This window comes from Dermochelys coriacea, chromosome 9 (genome assembly GCF_009764565.3).
Source record: "Dermochelys coriacea isolate rDerCor1 chromosome 9, rDerCor1.pri.v4, whole genome shotgun sequence".
Lineage (NCBI taxonomy): Eukaryota > Metazoa > Chordata > Testudines > Dermochelyidae > Dermochelys > Dermochelys coriacea.
In genome coordinates, this window is record NC_050076.1 from 26,293,302 (window position 1) to 26,307,392 (window position 14,091).

The 14,091-nt window shown below is 41.2% G+C and overlaps 1 long non-coding RNA gene across 1 annotated transcript; it reads right to left on the minus strand.

Annotated features, from left to right (window-relative positions):
- Positions 1 to 388: 388 nt before the first annotated feature.
- Positions 389 to 7,148, minus strand: LOC122455851. The gene is made up of 3 exons (XR_006274346.1): positions 7,019 to 7,148; positions 3,556 to 3,612; positions 389 to 800 (listed from the first exon to the last, which is right to left on the minus strand). It is a non-coding gene; the product is annotated as an uncharacterized LOC122455851 (long non-coding RNA).
- Positions 7,149 to 14,091: the final 6,943 nt, after the last annotated feature.

The window sequence follows — 14,091 nt, forward strand, 5'->3', positions numbered from 1 at the left end:
TATACTAGCTTAGTGACTCTGAAAAGCTGTTTAAATCAGCCCTCAAATAAAGCTCACAACATGGTTCAGAACAAGTAAATGTAAATGGCAGTGTCTCATGTCTCTACCCATTTTCACATTTCAGTTACTACCTAAATTATGGAACAATAACCAATATACCCTTTAAAATCCAATTTTGCAAACCAACAATGATCCCATTGGACACATCATATGATGAACAATTGATTAAGAAAAAAAAGTCAGGATTTTTTTTGTAGTTTATATTTTATTTTGGGTGAAGCAATAAGCATTGCCAAACTGCTTCAATGTTTACATATTTCATGAGAGGAATTTTAAATCAGTGCTCCAGGAAATTCAATAAAAGTTTAGATCAGCTAGGATATGCTGCCTATTTTTCCTGTTTTCTTCCCAAGTCAGCTGCTGAACCTTATGCAATAACATCCCTTTAGGGAGCTGCTGGAGCAATGGAAATATTTCCCCATTCTTCCAGTTCATCTGTGAATCATATTACTACTGCCTAGAGACGGTTTTCCTTCCAAATAGCAAAGCTTGCTAGTCATAGTGGCTTCCCCCCCACCCCCCAGCAACACCAAGCCAATTAATGGCAGAGATATTGGCTGAACAATCAGATGTTCTGCAGTACGGTTGCTAACATTACCCTTATAATGTCATAATGTTCTCTACTCAAGCTAAAATGGAGGGGTCAACCACCATTAGTAGAAGCAAAGGTGCATTCCGATGGTGGGTGTGCAGTAATAATAGTGGATGAGCAGTCAGGAGAATGTAGACATATTCTTGTTCTACAGAGAGGAGAATAAATACTTCAGTGCAGTATTAAACTTTTTGAATGCAAGGATCATGCTTCCTTCCTCTCACCAACCCATATTCCCAATTAAACAAACCTAACTTTAATCAAAATACATTCAACATGCCCCCTCTTTAGTGATGCTGGTTCTGCTACCAGGTCTCAGGCTCTACTTGGGCTGTTTTTAGGTCTAGACTAACAGATCCAAGTCAGACCTCACTTACACCCCTTTACAGCCCATCAGAATTTGGCCCACAGGCCATTATACTAGTGATACCTTCCAACGATTATAGAAAATAGAGTAATTCAGAATGGCGGGGATAAAGCCCTCAGAGATGTCAGGGAGGAGGAGGGAACACATCCCTGAAAACATGAGCTTCCAGGGTGACACTGTAACCAGAAGGACTAATGCAATCCTTAGATGCATAAACAGTAGAAGTAGAGAGGTTATATTACCTCTGTATTTGGCATTGGTGTGATGACTACTACTGGAATATCGTATTCAGTTCTGGTGCCCACAATTCAAGAAGGATTTTGAAAAACTGGAGAAGGTTCAGAGAAATGCCATGAGGAGGACTGCAGAAAATTCCTTAGAGTGAGTGACTCAAGAAGCACAATCCATTTAGCTTTGTGGTAGGACTCCACTCACCGTGCTAGAGCCTTCTGCTGGTTGTCTTGGGGGATCAGCTCCACCGGACAGTATGCCCACTCCCAATAGCATCTCACCTGCCATCACTCCAAAGACTGAGGCATCCTCTTCATGACACAGCCCTCCAGCCATACCACACGATGTGCTTCCCTGTTCTAGGAGCCAGTACTGCAGTCCAACTGTCCAGCTACTACCTCAGTGGCAAGTGGGGGTGAGAGATGGCCGCAGGCCCACCACTACTCCAGGTTCCACCCCCATGACGTGCTGCATCCTCTCCAACTTCTCAGTACATTTCCCTGGACTATTTCCTCACAGTCCCAGAACCATCTCTGCCCTTACCTCAGGGCCTGAGCATGCCAGTCTTAGCAATGAGATAGGAGTGGCCTCTAGTTTTCCTCATCCCTGCTAGTAGCATTGCTCTATCCCAAGTGCTAGCATTTCAGCCGTCTGTCGGGTTTGAGTGCTAAATCTTTTTCTTGCCACACACGGTAGCTTGAGGAACATCAAAGACCATGGCACGTTCCTTTTGGTTTAGTCCCCACATACCGCCACAATGTTTATTTAACATACCTACACAGTAGAGTATTTCTTGCTTTGATAGACACTCCTCTCAGGACTCATTTAGTGATGCCTGATTTACTCATATGTTTGTTTATACAATACTGTCAGTACTTGTCACCTATTATCATCATCCCACTTTTACAGAGAGTGAAACAACCACAGAAAGGCCAAGCAAATTGCCCAAGGCCATACAGCAAGTCTGTTGCCAAACTGGGAATAAAACTTCATCTGTTAACATCCAGCCCTTTGTTCTAACCCTGAGACCATGCTCCCTCTCAATGCTGTCCCTAGCTGTCATTGCCTTTGTGGCTGTGGAGCCTGTGGAGGTAGCCCTTTATTCTCATTGGCTGCTTCTTCTTTGGATGCATCCAAATTTGTTAGTCCAAAGCAGGTGTTGGTCTTATTTGGCTGCCTAGGGCAGCCCCTTTCCCAATGACTCCACCAGCCCAACTGGCATACATGAGAATATCAGGGACTGCACTTAACATCCTCAGAACAAGCCTCTACTGCCCTAGAGCAAGAGTCAGATCTCTTCCTTATGGACCAACAACAGCTAAGGGAGATTATTTAAAAAGTGTCCCGCTCAGCCCAAATGCCCTGTCTCACGACTAAAATACAATTCAGTAAGAGAAAAGAGGGGCGAGAGCTTCTACCTGTGGGTGTAGATACTCCATCTCCCCAAGAGGTGATAGCTATGTTGATGGGAGAAGCCCTCCTGTTGATACACGGAAAGTTAGGTCAGTATAACTGTGTCATGCGAGGTGTGGATTTTCCACCCCCGAGTGATGTAGTTATACTGACATAAGCTGGTAACGTAGACCAAGCCTTAGTCTGCAACTTCTAGGCGGCCTGGGAGTGACAGGGTCTGCATGAATCCAATCAGTCTCAGAAAAGAAACCCTTTGTGGTTACAGAGTAGCAGCCGTGTTAGTCTGTATTCGCAAAAAGAAAAGGAGTACTTGTGGCACCTTAGAGACTAACAAATTTATTTGAGCATAAGCTTTCGTGAGCTAAATGCATCCGATGAAGTGAGCTGTAGCTCACAAAAGCTTATGCTCAAATAAATTTGTTAGTCTCTAAGGTGCCACAAGTACTCCTTTTCCCTTTGTGGTTACTATATTTGACTCCAGTTCAAGGTGAGAGCCAGGTCATTATGGTCTTATTCATTGCAAGGGTCTCTCCACCCCCTCGATGGAATTTACTGGGGGGGAGCACATAGGAGGGAGAGAACAACAATAGGGGACAGCAGTCTTTTATGGATGGAAGGCTCATGTATTCGTACTACCTGCCCTCAGGGGAGCTCTGCTGCTCCTTGCAGCAAAGTGGGCTTTTTGCTCCCTTGGTGCAAGAGGCTGACCTCCTCGAGTAATCTGACTGAGTGCACACCCAGTCACGATATCCTCCTCAGAGTTAAACAAGACAGAAGGGCATATGTCTTTTCTGTTTTTTAGAGCCTTACGTGAAATATCGATGTGCTTAAAGAGCAAAATCAAGTGGTTATTAACTTCAGCACAAAAAAGTTCAGCTAACAGGATACATACTTTTCATGCATTGTGAAGCAAAGTCCTTGATTTTAGAAACACTTCACACGGCAGAATCTAAAAAAAGAGGAAGTTTTCTGAGTTTATTTAGCCTTGGAGAATTGTGTGCAGCACAAACTTAGACAATGACTGATTTTTATTAACATATAATTTTTATAACTACTATTTCTTGACTCTGCTGAGTTACAGTAACAACACTGTCATAAAATGTCTGGATGCAATGCTCAATCTTTACCATATTTTTTTAAATCTTCTATCAAATGGCTGGGGTATAAATAAAGCCAAGAGCTTACTTTAGACTGAAACCCTCTCCCCCCCCATATAGTTGATCATTAATGCATCAGCGTGGGAGTGTGCACCATTCAACTACATCAGCATCAGAGGCAAAGGAACTATTTGCATATCAAATTCACAAATTAAAAATGTGAACAGATGACTGCTGAACATCTTGAGTCACAGTGTGGTTTCCTGCTTGTCAGTTTTTGGCAGTTATGAATTGTAACTTGAACTAGTGCTAACAATAAAACAGATTCAGAACCTGGCTCTAGGTTCTGGTTCCTGCTTTTATTATACTGATGCTCCGTTTAGCTTTAGTACTGACAAAGTTACTGTGACTCAGGGAAGTATCATTTTATTTTAAACAGCATAAGAAATAAATATTACACATGGAAAAAATGTCCCTTAATCTAGAGTTAGTGCATATGTATATAAACTGAATTGTTACGTTTAAGTTGCATACAGACTACTTGCGTATGTACACACACATTCTGCCTCTCCAGCATACAGGCATAGAGATATTTTCTGTTTCTCTCTGTCATTCAGAGGCATTTTCATACTTGTTTCAGAAGAGCAAATTAGAAGTTACAGTGGTTGCTATTAGGCAGCATCCAAGATATTAATGACTTCCAGTTAATAGCAACATTCTGCCAGGAACCAATCCCGTCCCATTGACTTTAATGTTCATGGGATCCAGATATCGGCAACAGCATGCTACTCATTGAGGCTTTTTTTTGGGGTGGGGGGGGGGAAGAAAGGCCCTGGATGCAGGCAGGTTTGCAGGGCAGCAGCCAGGGAAGGAAGCACTAGGACTTGCCTTCTCTGGCTGCAGCCCTACACATCTGCCTGTGTCCAGAGAGTGCACAAGATATAAATGACTGGGAGTGGCTGCATCCCTGCTCAACAGGGGTGTCCCAGCACTGTGGGCTGGGAGGAGGTACTGTTGGCAGGGCAGCATCACAGATCAGACCTGCAGCCCAGATGCCAGGGCTTTCTATGGGGAGCAGGGACAATGAAGGTCCACAGAGCTGTAGGATACCTCTCCCTGCTGCTGCCCATAGCCTCCCCTCCTACCCTGCAGGGAAAGCTACTGTGAAGCTCTGTGGGGCCTCAGCACCCCCATACTCCTCTGCCCTCAGCCTCCCCACCCACACCATGCATCACCCCATGGAAAGCCCTGGTATCCAGTCTGCAGCCCTCCTCTATGCTGCTGTCTTGACTGCAGGCAGGTTTGCAGGGCTGAAGCCAGGCACATCCCAGCACTTCCTGTCCTGGCTACAGCCCTTGCTCCTTGGCAACTGCCAGCTAATGGCAACTTTTCATTAGCAACCAATGGGCTGCTCATAAGTGGATTCTACAAACTTTGGAAGGTGATGGCACATTACTACCTTCACAAAGTTATCATCTTCAGTCTTTGCTCTACATTACAATGAACACAGTATACAAGGTGTAAGTCATCAAGGTTAACCTGAAAAAGAAACTTTAGACTGAGACTAATGGACCTAGACCTACTTTTCACAGCTTGTTAATATGGCCAAATTGATATGCAACCACTGAATTTACTTACAGCCTTGGAGCAAAAGGCAATATAGTTAGAACACAATTCTGAGCATAAATGCAGGCCTGTAAATCCTATCCAAAGAAATTAAGGAAATGTATGTACTTTGATAATGTTTCACCTTTTTTATGTTTGGATCCAGTTTTAGTAAATGTTATTTCTGTGTTGTAGTGACAACCCCTTCAGCCTCTATTGTAAAATAGCCTGACTGCATTTTCAGGATAAATGTAATCTAAGGGAGTATATTATTTAAAATTGGGCATATAAATCCTTGAATCAGATGGGAAATATTTTAATTATAATAGTTCATTTCAAATACTGTAAGCTTTGTTCTGGAAGGTCCTCAAAGGGTATTTTGATTAGTTTAAACTTTTTTTTATTGCCCTCTACCAAGGGGTGGATTAGTTTTCTAATACAGACTTCTGTATGCTTTTAGACTCTGATTCTATAGCGCACTTAAATCCAATTGACTTTAGTTGCACTGGCTAACCCTATTCCAGTCTGCAGAACCCAAACCAATGGATAATGAAAGTAATGGAAGGACTTCAGTGGGTGTCCCCAGTAGCTGAATTTTAGCATTACTGGTTCTGACCTACAGATAGCTTACAGTCTATCATTAAAAAGTATTATCCAAACATTTCAGAAACTCAGAATTTTTCAGCTTATGTTTGGTTAAACACAAAAGTGAAGGGTCAGAGTGGTGGGAAAATGAACTAATTCTATCCAGAACAGTTTGCCCATCCCTAGTGGTGACTCTGGTATATTCTTTCCTCCTGATGTCCTGTTCTTCCCAGTTAAGGTTTCTGAAGTTCTTTGTCAGGTAAGAGAAATATCTGTGCCACACAGGTTACTTAATGGCAGGCTAATGTTTCACATTTTTCAGGACATTAGCCAACAGGCTGCCAGGGAACTGAAGAGAGCCATGAGTACATCTGGAACATTTACAATGTTCTTGATTTTTGAACAAACAATGAAGGAAGCATCCTGTCCTATGAGTGAGTGGGAAAACAGTATCAGATGGAAAGATCTAGAGTAAAACTGGCCTGCTGTGAATCAGAGTTGTTTTCCTCACATCTTTTATAAAGAAGACATAAGGTAGTACACACATGGCAAGGTTTCAGGGTCTGAGCATTACATGGGATGTGACCCATTGCCATCTAACAAGTGGAAATTTGCTTCCTCGCTCATCTGATTAATAAGTAGAGCCGGCCAAAATTTCCCAGGAAAAATTGTCAGCAAAATGAAAAACAATGACATGTGCTTGGCTGTACCAGGCAATAATGTAGACAAAACCAACTTATCTATCTCTAGTTTCCATGAGAATCTGTTTTGAATGCACAGGAAGGGGAAATGCTCTTTGTTGTGTTTGGAGTTAAAGTAAGCGTTCTGAGGTAAATTAGAGGGGAAAAAACCCAAACCACAATAGTGTCTGTTACAAGAGATTAGTTTAGGAATGACATGAGGAATTAATTCCAATTCAAACTGGTTTCACAGAAATCACACCCATGCCACCTTTCAATCAGGATATTACAGGACACGACATTCAACCAATTAAATATGAGTATAAGTAGTTCTATAGCATGAAAAACTGTCATTGGCTGACTAATAATCCTGAAGAATGACATTTACCTAGCAAATTCTGCAATCTGATGAAGCTGTTCCTGGGTAGTCTTCCCCAGCCCACAGAAAGGAATCTGTGGGTGAAAAACATCTTGCCACATGAAAGAGTTGGGGGCAATATGCCCAATTTTTCACTTTTCATAGATTCAGCATAAACATTTATGCTGTTTTGCTCAGTGATGCTAATGTTGTTGTTCTTAGCATATGCTCAGTTCATACTATACAACGTTGCCTTTATCAGTCACATTGCATGGCCTGGAATATCTCAGTGTTCTGCTAGTAGAGGGGAAATGGAGCCAAAGCAAGGAAAGAGGTACCTATGGTCAAGAGAGGCATTTTCATCTGCTGATTCAGTATCTGGTTCCAGCTGAACTACATAAAACCACAGAATGCCAAAGAAGCTCTCTGGCTATCAGAAACAGAAATGGAATTTCCATTGAATTAGGCTCCATTAGATTTTAGAGTTGTTAATAGGAATTGAAAATCTTGATGTGCTGCCATCTCATATAACAAACAGAATGCAAAACACGTTGTTTTGTCTGATTTGATTTTTTTCACACTGTAGAATGGAGAAATTCAGTCACTGAAGCCAACATCACTGTTAAGGAATGCAAATTAATAAAAAGAAAAGTTGTTTTCCAAAAATGATATATTTAAACTCTGCCCTAGGGAATTTTGAACTAGTCTCATAGTTAAACAGACTAAACACCAAGCAGATTAACAATGTTTCCTAAACAAGTATTATAATATTATTTTGAAAGCTGGTTATCATTTTGAATAGAAAAAAGCGTTTCTTAATCAGCTTTATTGGTTGTACACGGTCAGCCTCTAATGTAATTAGCATGCCATTAGTAATTCCAGGAGTAAAGATCTTGTCAAAATATATTTGTAATCTTTTAAAGAACCATAAGAGTATCTAGCGTAATATTTGGGGCACTAGCCAGTTGAAATGAGAAACATAATATCTTGCTTGGAGAGAAATATTTTCTTAAAACTATCGCAACCAAGGACAATGTGGACAATTTTATATGCTGTAATATAGATGTCATTGTTGGTCTCAGGATTTATTAGATTGCACTGTAGATCACTTAGTAATAAACATAAATGGAAAATAGTTTTTAAATTTTGCAGCCATCAGGGACTTCCCATGCCCTGTTCTATTACCAAGAGACACAATAATATCTACAGTAATTGCTATTAGGAAAGGGGATTCAGAAACTGCATAAGATGAATACAAATTAACTCCATCAAGTGCACAGATTGTAGGGGAATCAGATGTTCTTTCTGCATATGGTGAATTGTCCATAAATACAATAATTACATTGACTTATTTCTGTAAAATTAGTGTCATTTATGGAAATAATATTAAGTATACAATGTTCTTTAACAAGGACATAATTTGTGCCTGTTTGAGTCCTTTCTTGGGGGTTTGGGTGGTTATTTGTGCCAGGGTTTGATACAGAATTGCTTCCTAATGCCATTTTTAATAAACACATCTTCATAGGTTTCAAAATTTCTGCTGCAGTACTGCCCAGCATGATGGAAGATGTAAACCATCACCAAATCTGTAGTTTGGTGTTCCTTCTTCCATAGTCAGGAACTTCTGTTTTGGAGAAGGAGGTTTATGCCTTTTAACTGCAAACATATCTTCCAACTAACTTTGAAAGATGCCATGATTTGTGCATAGGCAAGAAGCATTATTAATACCCTTGAGTTGTAGCAATAAAACTACATACAGGCCCTTTCAATAGCATGTCTCTTTCCATGGCACACTTGTGTACTTTTTTTTTTTTTTTTTTTTTAAATAAGCATCCATGTACTAAGAAGATCAAGAATAAATGTTGGAGGGATATCAGAGTGGACCAGCAATCATCAGTTCATACAGGGAACCAGGTTTGTTTGATAAAGGGTATGAAAAACTCTTCCTCCTTTGGCACACTTTCTTCCTCAGTGTTTTATAACCATGTATTTATAAGATCCAGGATAAGAACTGAAGGGATAACAAAGTGCAGCAGTATTTTTCTATAGAAAAAGTAGTATGTGATCATATAATTAAGGGCAGTATCATAATGTGTACACACACACGCGCAAAATTAAGATTGCACAGGCAACCTTAATTATGGCATTTCCGAACTTTTGAGTGCTTCCCTCCACAACCTCAACATTTTGTTAAACAGATTTTTGTATGTAATTAACAATATAGGGCCAGATTGTGGAATCCTTACTTACCCCGCTGAGCACTTAGCTGTATAGTCCCTGATCCTGTATAGACTTACTCATGTGTTTAGCTTTCACAAAGAGAAGTCGCGCTGAAATCCTGATTACCTCAGTGGAACTACTTGCCTGAGTAAGTGTCCTGCCAGGATGAGTGAAGGCTCCAAAACAAGGCCCAATAATAATTTCTATTTACACAGTAGAGTGCTTTTCATCCAAGGAGCTGAGCATTTTTTTTTAAACTAAGGTGGGTAAACATTACAATCCCCGGTTTCAGAGTAGCAGCCATGTTAGTCTGTATTCGCAAAAAGAAAAGGAGTACTTGTGGCACCTTAGAGACTAACAAATTTATTTGAGCATAAACTTTTGTGAGCTACAGCTCACTTCATTGGATGCATCCAATGAAGTGAGCTGTAGCTCACAAAAGTTTATGCTCAAATAAATTTGTTAGTCTCTAAGGTGCCACAAGTACTCCTTTTCTTATTACAATCCCCATCATTTTTCAGATGGGGAAACTAAGATGCAGAGAATTTAAACTCATGATTTGCCAAAGGTCACATAACAAGCCCGTGGCAGACCCAGAGGTATTATCCACATCAATTGACATCCAGGATCAATTTTTAAAATATTTTTAGGCACCTAGAGCTACAGATAGGCACCTACTGAAAATTCCACTAAGCACCTATCTGTTTCATTAGGGCAGCTAAATACCTTTAAAAATCTGGTCCCTGGTCCTTAGTGTTAGCCACAAGACCATCATTGGCTCTAATTCAGTAATCAAAACTAAATAAAAGAATGAAATACATTTTGCAATGCAGTATCCCAGTTTCAAATTCTAACTATTAGATAGTGTTCCTTCCCAGTACTGTCCCTTATGCTTGCTTTCTTATTACTACTCGCCCCTACTTTGGTATGATAACACATGAAAAGGGGATGAAGACAGGGACATTCTGTAAAGCCATCACTAATTAGACTTTTCCAAATGGGGATACTGAGGGGTTTGTCAGTCTCTCTCTCCCCCATCCTCCCCCGCGACCCCGCCATCTTTGAGAATAATCTATTTGTCTCTGTACTCTACAGTCCTTCTTCTGGTGCAATTGTCATTAATCTATTGTCCAAGCTTCAAACATATTTTGTCAAGTTTTTCTTGTTTTTTCTTTTGCCAATTTCACCATCATTTCTCAAAATGCTAGTAGCAATTAAGTTGGCCCATCTGGCAATGTTATCATTATACCATTAAATCAACACAGTAGAGATGGTAGAAACTGGTTACAATTTATAGCATATACATAAAATCAGGATTTTTCTGTTTAAGTTATTTATTTACGTTAGCTCCATTATGCTAAAGACTTGGATAATTTCAATGCAATGGAGCATGAGGCAAATAACAAAACTCATATGCCTTGACAAAAGTAGCGTAACAAGCACAAGTATATTTGGCAGTAGTAGCTTTTATTTGCTAACTGGAAATGACTGATTTTCTCCCTACCCAGATTTTAAAGGTTTGGCAGTTCTCTGAGGCAGATGGGTATTAGAGCCAGATCTACTTTGCTCTTATGTAAAGGCTTTGTTTAAATATTTAGTGCCAGCTGTAGGAGAACAGGGGAAATTCCCTTTTCATTTTATGCAGTGAATTCCCCTGCTGATATATGAGGAAAATAAATCTTGTGCTTGTTTGCCAAATGTGGATTCTCTGTGTGGGGTCATTTCAAACTGACGATTGTGATGGTGTAGCAGGAAGGTCTGATGACCAGCTGCCCTAGTGGTCAGACTTACAGTTTTGGCCAGTCTGAATCTGTAGCCGAGACCTCCTCTGGGATCACTAATCACCCCCTCGTTCTCCAATTATTCCCTCTGCTTACAGCAATCAGAGCACAGTCACTACAAAGGTGGGGGGAGGAACAGGGAGCATGGCAAGTTAAGAGGACCCATGCCCATTCACTACACCGGGTCCAATCCAGGGCCATAGGGGTTTACTAAAGCATTCGGCCCAGTAATTGAGCAACCCCTAACTGTTTCCCCCAGATCACTTCCCACCAGTCTGAAGTGCCTCAGTCTGGGGCATGGTTGCTGGCTTAGCAGACTCCCGATTGTCCTGTTCAGTCAGTCAGTCTCTCTTAGGGCTTTCAGCTCCCAAAGAAGGGCAAGAGAGAGAATCCAAGTCCCTTCTGCTAGAGCAGCCTTCACAAAACTTTGCAACTCCTGTCACAGCTATCCACATTAGCCTTGCTTGTTATGCCACATGCAGCTCATTCCACCCTTTTCCTGGGCTATCAGTGTCCTTTTCAAGTGTTCCTCCATGGCAAATATGCCTTGCACCTGTTGAGGGGCAGGGCCTCCTTAGCTCATATTGCTCTACTCTCAGTCCTGGTTCAATGTGGGGCTCGTTAGCCCACAGATGACAACTGTGCTTTCAGCAACAATAGTTCCTCCCAGCTATGGATGACAGTGACTTGCGCTACATTGATGACATCTTCATCACCTGGACCCATGGAAAAGAAGCCCTTGAGGAATTCCACCATGATTTCAACAATTTCCATCCCATCATCAACCTCAGCCTGGACCAGTCCACACAAGAGATCCACTTCCTGGACACTACGGTGCTAATAAGCGATGGTCACATAAACACCACCCTATATCGGAAACCAACTGACCGCTATTCCTACCTACATGCCTCTAGCTTTCATTCAGATCACACCACACGATCCATTGTCTACAGCCAAGCTCTACGATATAACCGCATTTGCTCCAACCCCTCAGACAGAGACAAACACCTACAAGATCTCTATCATGCATTCTTACAACTACAATACCCACCTGCTGAAGTGAAGAAACAGATTGACAGAGCCAGAGGATTACCCAGAAGTCACCTACTACAGGACAGGCCCAACAAGAAAATAACAGAATGCTACTAGTCATCACCTTCATCCCCCAACTAAAACCTCTCCAACATATTATCAAGGATCTACAACCTATCCTGAAGGACGACCCATCACTCTCACAGGTCTTGGGAGACGGGCCAGTTCTTGCTTACAGACAGCCCTCCAACCTGAAGCAAATACTCACCAGCAACCACACAACAGAATCATTAACCCAGGAACCTATCCTTGCAACAAAGCCCGTTGCCAACTCTGTCCTCATATTTATTCAGGGGACGCCATCATAGGGCCTAATCACATCAGACACACTATCAGAGGCTCATTCACCTGCGCATCTACCAATGTGATATATGCCATCATGTGCCAGCAATGCCCCTCTGCCATGTATATTGGTCAAATTGGACAGTCTCTACGTAAAAGAATAAATGGACACAAATCAGACGTGAAGAATTATAATGTTCAAAAACCAGTCGGAGAACACTTCAATCTCTCTGGTCACTCGATTACAGACCTGAGAGTGGCTATCCTTCAACAAAAAAAACCTTCAAAAACAGACTCCAATGAGGGACTGCTGAATTGGAATTAATTTGCAAACTGGATACAATTAACTGAGGCTTGAATAGAGACTGGGAGTGGATGGGTCATTACACAAAGTAAAACTATTTTCCCATATTATTTCTCCCCCCCGCCCAGTGTTCCTCAGACATTCTTGTTAACTGCTGGAAATGACCCACTTTGATCATCACCATAAAAGGTTTTCCTCCTTCTCCCCCTCCCCTTCCTGCTGGTAATAGCTCATCTTAAGTGATCACTCTCCTTACAGTGTATATGATAAAACCCATTGTTTCATGCTCTCTCTCTCTCTCTCGTGTGTATATAAATCTCCCCACTGTATTTTCCACCGAATGCATCCAATGAAGTAAGCTGTAGCTCATGAAAGCTTATGCTCAAATAAATTTGTTAGTCTCTAAGGTGCCACAAGTACTCCTTTTTTTTTCTACTGGCTGAGGAGGCAGTGCTGCAACATTCATTCGTGTCCAAAGATTCCAGAATTTGGAAGCAGTAGTTTTTGGGGAGATAGCAGCACAAGAGAGACTTAGCAGGTATGAAGGAATAAAACTAGCAGCTATGATGAAAAGACACTTAAAAGATACTTAAGGGAGTCAGCAATGCCAACTGATTGGAATAGGAGACAGACAAGAGATATGGGTTCTGTTTCTCACTCTTCTACTGATTTATGAGAGAGTATGGCCAAGTCTCTGAGCACTACAGCTGGGTGGGAAATGGTTTTCCTGTCCACTGAGAATCTGAGATTTCCAAAAAATTTCCTTTCCTAAATTGGTACATAAAACCCTCTAAAAAAACCTGCTGAAGTTGCAAAAAAATTCAAACCCAATAATCCAAAATATAGTTTGGATTGGATCAAACAACATATTCTGTTTCTATAGTTTCAAAATGTTTGTTTTAAATTTTGTGCAGCGTAGTTGTAGCCATGTTGGTCCCAGGCTATTAGAGAGACAACCAATATCTTTTACCTCAGCCACCTTGCTTGAGTTTTCACTTTTAATTATTAACCAAAAATTAACAAATTTTGAAAGAAAAAGTCATTTCAAACTAAAAAATAAAACTTCCTTTCAAAACTGTCAGAGAGAGCCATCTGAATAATTTTGAAACTTTCTTCCAGTTGGTAGATTAATCTAAACTGATGCCTTCTCATGAACAATTTCAGTTTTGACAAACTGGCATCTTCCCACAAAAAAAGTGTTTTGTCCAAAAAATCCCGACCACTCTTATCTAGAGCCTGCTCCACGGTCCATTGAAGAGAATTCCACTGACTTCAGGGGCATTGGATCAGGCCTTGAGCCCAATGGTGTATTATTGCCTTGGCTGACAATGTCTAGGCCTAGGGCGGCAAATTTGCAGGGGGGGCAAATTTATAATAGCAGCATTTTTGTAATTGCGGCATTTTTGCACAAGCCCACTGTCTGT